This window comes from Coptis chinensis, chromosome 2, assembly GCF_015680905.1.
Source record: "Coptis chinensis isolate HL-2020 chromosome 2, ASM1568090v1, whole genome shotgun sequence".
NCBI lineage: Eukaryota > Viridiplantae > Streptophyta > Magnoliopsida > Ranunculales > Ranunculaceae > Coptis > Coptis chinensis.
Genome location: NC_141457.1, coordinates 27844860 through 27851863, shown reverse-complemented (window position 1 = coordinate 27851863; position 7004 = coordinate 27844860). Strand labels below are relative to the sequence as shown.

The following is a 7004-nucleotide window of genomic DNA, read 5'->3' as shown; positions in this document are numbered from 1 at the left end:
ACATTTGGGAGTTGATCACTACCCCCAAATAGCATCTTGTTTGTCCTAAAGCAAGGATGAGAGAAAAACTAAGATCACAAATGTGTGATTTATTATTAATTATATTAATCTCATTTTGCGGAGTGCAATTTCATTGACCATATGTGATAAGCACCCAAAAGTGTAGTTTAAACCCCTTAATAGTATTCTACTTAGGCCAATTATGTTTATAATAAATAAGAGTTAGTACTGTTAACGTGTTTTTGTACATTTCAGGACTTAAAGTTGATTAGGTGACTAAAGGCACTACTTTTGCATGGAAAACGTGTCAAGATGATTGCTGAGGAAGTTCTACGTTTAAAGCCCAAGATTCACGAAAAAAAGCATTTTTCAAGCCCAATCATAGCTGGGAAGTCAAAGTTAATACGGGTAGAAAAATGACGTAAAAGTCAATAGAACTTCAATAGGATGTATCTTTATACTTGGACCTTAAAACTGGGCCTACTTTATTTTAAAACGACCGGCTCGGAATCAGCTTTCCAATGGACTTGGCCTTGCCCCAAATAGAGCTATAAAAGTAGACGAAAAGGGTACAAAAATAATTTCCAACAGCTAAGGCCTCTTTAGACTTAACCTTATGGACTTTGGGCTCACATTAGAGGCCCAAAGTCCCCATTTTTGGCCCATGCATGAAAATGTAACCCTAACCCTCTCCTATATAAAGAGGGTTAATGATAAACACTAAAAGTTCCTTGCTTCCCCTCCTTAGTTAATAATTAGTTTAATTTAGTTTTAATTAGGTTTACTTTCTTTAGTTTAGAATAGTTCTAGTATTGTAGCCACCATTATTTCCCATCAATAAAAAGTTTTAGTATATATATATACGGGCCGGCTACGTTGACATACTATTCTAACATACTATCTTGACATACCCAGCCAACTGTCAGATCTTGGGAATCTGACGTCTAGATATACTTCTAACAAATAAAACAAATTAAATGGGGGCAAGAACGACAATTTCTTTTCACAAAACTTTTCTTTTCACGTTGCGTTTTGGGTTTTCTTCCTTAAAAGAAAAACCCCATCTACGTTCTTTAAGTACTCCAAGGTGGATGGAATTGGATTTGACAAATGCATAAAGCCACCCTTGAATGAGGCCCTGTCCTCTGAAACTACGCAATTAGGCTTACAAGTATAGGTCAAAAGTGGTACATTTGTGGTGTCGGAAATCATTGTAAGGGAGGTCAGAAATTAATCATCACTGTAGTGATTGGCAAAAACAGAAAGGGGGTTCAGTGGCTTAGTCATAAAACTGGTCGCAGCCATTAAAGCTTATGCAAAGGATGAGGACGTTACTCCTTTTTGTAATCCATTTTTTTCATTGAGTATATATCGTCATATATTGCTTGCAACGTGTGACGAGCTCTTGAAGCAGTGGGACTGTGGGAGTTCAGTAGGCGTCGTGAGACATTGATTGTATTATAGTACTTGGGTTTATTCCTATACTGTTTCCATTGTTGTTGCACATGCTAATACTTAGGAGGTTGAGGCATTAACAAAGGAGTGCATGGGAATAGTTTAGGACCTCCTTCCCTCAGGATTACTAATTATTTGTCTAAAAACTTCTACAGTCCAATGTTATTTCAAAGAAGCAGAATACACTAAAAGATTATATGGTTTATTTGGATGCAATTAATTTTGTGCTGGTAGTGTTTTAGTGGTTGGGGACAATGACTCTAATCATTATGAGTCATGAAACAAATTAGCTTCTTGATTGGTACTGGAATGATGTATCTGGATAAAATGTGCCCCATCTATTTTATTCCCGCTTACCCTCTTGTAGTAAGAGTGTAAGACAGATACCATGAGCATTTGCACAACTTCGAATTCGATCGTCCTTCAAATGGATTCTCCAGAAAATAGAAGCAGTGACTTCGACAATCCTACTTTTCATTCTTTTGTCTTCCATATGATCTTCATCTCCTCCATGCAAAACATCTTCATCATCGATATTGATTGTTATTACAAAGTAGAAATAGGAAAAAGAAGAACAAATTTTTGTCTTTTTGTTTTTTGAGTACAACCAACCGAATTTATTTTGGGGCCACGTGAATGGAGAAGAAGAAGAAAAGAATTTTTCTTTTGTGAAAAGAAATTGTCGTTTTTGCCTCTTTAATTTGTTTGATTTGTTAGAAGTATATCTGGACGTCAGATTCCACAATATCTTACGGTTAGCTGGGTATGTCAAGATAGTATGTCGACGTAGCCGACCCGATATATATATATATATCAAGCGATATGGTGAGGAGAGAGAATATGTGTGAGCTTATATAGCTTATATATAAGCTCACACATATTCTCTCTCCTCACCATATCGCTCTATTTTCAAACCCAAGCAATATTAGTGGTTCCTAAAAAAAAGGAGGTCCTAATTATTAGAAACACCTCCTTGCATTTGTTTAATTCTCTTTCGTCTATTATCAAATTATGATCACCTCCCCATCACATGGAATTTCGGCCGATTTCGAAACTATCCAATGAAATATTATAAGTAATTTCGCCCAATTTTGAAATTATCAGATGGAAAACACCAAATTTTTTGGAAAAGAACCAAAAAAACCTACATATTGAAACCCCAAACCCCCGAAAAAGAAAAAAAAAAACAAATAAATCTTAATCTCCAAAATTGAAGAGTCCTCACCCCCACTCTTGCTATCCCTAATTTTCTTATACTTTAGGTATGGTCTTCTCCTTTTCATTTTAATGTTTTTTTTTTTGTTTTTGTGATTCTTTTACCAATTTCTATTCAGTTTTTTTTTTTTCTTTTCAACAGTTTGTGTATCTGATTTCAATGGGAACGAATAAAAAACTAAAGATTTAAACCCCTAATCACAACGAAGAAGAACATACCAATGCCGTTCCAGGCAGTTCAATCAAGTAAGCATTTTTTTTTAATCTTTAATTTCCCACATCACAAGTTTTTCTATCTTTTCATGTGAAGGAAATTATTATGTTCCTTTCAACCCGCTCCCCCTTCCATTTTTTCTTATAATTAGCTTGCCATCTCAGTAACTGCAGATTAAGCACTGGATGATCACTAATTTAACTTTAGGCAAAGTTTTTTTTTTTTTTTTTTTTAATTTTTTGAAGAATAATTTTCCATAAGGACATCAATGTTTGAAAAAACTCCCTTAAGCCTCGAGCCAGAAGGCCTCATTAAGGCTCGAGGCGAGCCTCAGAGGTTTGCAAGGTGTACGTCTTAATCTAAAATAGTTTGTAGAATTTCTAAAAAAAATATAGTTAATTAAATTAAGAAAAATAAGAAATATTATATCATATGAATTCTATAGTTTTACCCTGTGAATAACATTCAATCTCACATAAGAAAGCTTGAAAATATTGCAACATAAGTACATCACTCTAAAATTTAAAGGAACAATGAAACTTATTGTGGTCGTAGGCCTTAAATACTCATGTGACTTATTACAGATTTAAGGCATCATGATATATTTGTACAAGGGGTAGTTATATGTTATTAGCAAACGTAAAAGGATAATACTTTGACAAAAATAAAAAAGAAACATAATGGACTTTACTAAGCTTAGGCACCAAAATGTGCGCGTCATTAGCGTGAAGCGTAAGCCTATTCACCTCGCGTATAGGGCTATAGGCCATAACCTTGATGCATTTTTGTTCATGAGGCTTCCAGCCGCGCCTCGAGGCATAATCCATTTGAGCATTGAACAGAATCGAGGTATTTGTCTATACTGAAGTTCTCTTCCTATTGAAATGTTAATCTATATTTGACTTGGGGGAATCTGCTATTTTCATCTTAAACTCTTGCATTGCCATATTACACAACTCCTGGACTTGAAAATGGAAAAGGAAAATGGTCTTCATTAGTTCCCCATGTAGTCCTCACTCCGCAGCAATCTGTGATCTTTGGAGTTGTCTGGATTTGTGTTCTTGCTTTATGTTTTTGGTAAAGAAGTTTATATGTGTCCCAAATTCAATTTTTGTTTGTCTGTATATCGTTGTTTTGTTTATTTTGCTTAGAAATGGAAAGGAGTATTTTTCTTTTTGTCCAACAATGTACTTTGAGTAGCTCTTACATTATCCTTTAAATGGGTGATGAAAACAGCGGTGGCTACCAGAGGGGGAATAGAGACTCTAAGGCCAGCTTTGTAGCGGGTGTACATGACGAGAGCTTCTGCCTATAGGGATGCTCTCAAGAGCTTTATACATGGTTATCAAGAAGGCATACAACAAGTCATGTCAAAGAAGGAAGAAAGTAATCCTCAATAGCCTGAAGATATTTCAAAGAAATCTGGATGATACTGTCTCGACAAAGGAACTTTGTAAGTTGACCTCAAGAGTTTAAATAATAAAATAAAGTTACTGCATTGGCTATAACTAATAACTATGTTGTTAAGTTATACATTCTGAACGAAGACTACTTACTCTCTACATCTCTTATGAAGATCATCTCTTATATTATTAACTATTGGAAAGTTTATTGCAAATTTGGCTCTCAGTTTCGGGGTTTCTCTGCGACTACTGCTACTGAATTTGGAACATAGTACCCAAAATTTCCAGGAGTTATGGTATGCAATATCAATGTAGTGAACTTGCAGGCTCTCTTACAAAAATGTGATGTAGATAAGATAGTCTGGGAGGGGAAGGTCTTACATGGTCGGGTTTTATAGGAAAGTTTATAGGTAGACACTTTGTTGTCAAACATCATCATCAACATGTACTCCAAATGTGGATTTGTTGACTCTGCACCTCAAGTTTTTGATAGGATTCGACTATTAAAATGTACCATTCTATGACTATTAAAATGTAGCTCTATCTTCAATTCATTGGATTCGACTCTCTAAATCAAAGGTAACCATTCCAAAGTGATGATATTTGTGACTTTCAATTTGTTGAAGTTGCCTTCTGTTCATGGTGGTGCTGACGATGATGTTTTAATTGTTGGATGGAGTGTGTATTGGAATAATAGACATTAGGTAATGCCCAAGTTTTTAATTTCCTTGAATTTTCATATTATATATTATAAGAGTGTTGAGGACATTTTCAAATTTACAACTATGTATATGCCAGTTGATGTTTTATTGCATTAATAGTCAAGCACAATGTTCTTTGGGCACTATATTTGCTATTTAGTGTTGTTAAAGTGAGGAGCTTCAATACAGAAATTAGACCTTAGTTTCTTTAGTTTGTATGGATTCCTTGAGCATATATCCATAGAAAAATAGTTGTTACTCTCTTAAAACTTTTTCAATCTCTCAAGTGCATACATACTAGATTTTTGAAGCAGTGATATTGTTTGATTGCAATATTGCATATGCATTAACTGAAAACCATTCAATGTGTCTTGAGTAATATTATTGAATTTCAATATATTAACCAATTAGTTTATATATTCTTGGATATTTTATCTTCTGATGGGTTTTTTGTTTGAGTTTTATGTCCAGTATATGGTTTTTGCACTTTCAGATGAGAATATCTTAGCACCTGCAGCTTCTCAGTTGAAAATATTTGGTTGTTCAGATAATAAAAAGGTACTACCACTACAACAGAAAGGCTCAATTGCAACGCCATCTGGTGTCGCTACAAGTACGAAAAAGAGCTGCCAATGATCAATGGCAACGCCAAATGTGGTCACAAAAAGCAAAAAAAATTGGGTCACAAAGCTAAATGAAGACGCTTAACAATTGGCATCATAAAAGCTTGAAGGTTATTGCAACGCCTTTGTCCCATTGCTATTACTTTATTAGTGTTGCTAAAGTATTTTGCCAAACTAAAATGATTTTAAAAAATATTTAAACTATTTGCAGCGATTGGCGTTGCAAAATGTTCTTTTTAGTTGCACCTACTAGCGTTGCAAAAGGGTTACTTTTAGTTGCACCAAGGTCACAAAAGAAGCAAAGCATTAGCTCTGGTCTTTGTCACAAAAGGTTTAAACCATTAGTTGCCAAAGCATGTTGCCAAAAAGTATGTTTTTAGCTGCCCCCTAGGTCTTTGTCGCAAAAGGTTTAAACCATTAGTCGCACCAAGGCGTTGCCAAAAAGTGTGTTTTAGCTACCCCTGCTAGTGGTTTTAGTCGCACCAAATGTATGTGTTGGTAATTGTTTAAACACATATGCAGCACCCTAATTCTTTTACAACGAGCTCGGCATTGCAAATGGGTTTACTCATATATATAATAGGTATTACGCATTATTTTGAATCATTTCAATTTATATAAACCTGCCCAATACAATTTATGATTAAACTAAAAACACCGATCAGATGTATTCATTCACAATAAATTATAGCAAAATATATTTCATTAATTAAGATCATCCAAAATCATTATTTGAGCATCCATACAATTAGTCTCTTCCAATATACTGAATTACAAAATTTTCAAAGCCATCAACTAAATAATATTAGTTCTTCAAAAAATAAGATTTTGGCCAAATTCCCATAATCTGCCGATTCGAACAACATCCACCCAAGTTTTCTTTATCAATATACCGCCAACCAATCTGCCAATCTGATACAAACAACAAATTGGAAAAGAAAAGTGACATTAGTAAGTATAATTATCCAAATTAAAAGAAGATTGAAGCAAAAATGCAAGTAATCAATGCATGGGAAATATTTTTATGTGGTCAAACTGGAGTCCCATTGGATATAGGACATGCCTGTGAGACATACATTATCAGTTGTACTTTGTTGTTGCTTCCTTCCAAAGCAGCTGCAAGTACTACTTTTAGATATATATACACAGAGAAACAAAAAAAAGCAGCATCACATAATGGAGCTACCTACTTTGTAATATCTCTTGGCAGAAACCCAAGTTGAATATAATATGGTCCACAAAACAGTGCATTACACTTAATTAAAGAGCAATGCTTGATACCCGGTAAATTATGGTAAGTGATGATGACAAAATGCAAAGGCCGATCGGGCCGATGGACGCGTCTGGTAATGCATTTTCGTCATGTATCAAGCATTCTGTGCTAGGGTTTGTT

At 34.7% G+C, this 7004-nt stretch overlaps 1 long non-coding RNA gene across 1 annotated transcript; it reads right to left on the bottom strand.

Moving 5' to 3' along the window:
* Positions 1-6296: 6296 nt before the first annotated feature.
* Positions 6297-6774, bottom strand: LOC147515616 (uncharacterized). Its single transcript, XR_015213475.1, has 2 exons — positions 6688-6774; positions 6297-6523 (listed from the first exon to the last, which is right to left on the bottom strand). It is a non-coding gene; the product is annotated as an uncharacterized LOC147515616 (long non-coding RNA).
* Positions 6775-7004: the final 230 nt, after the last annotated feature.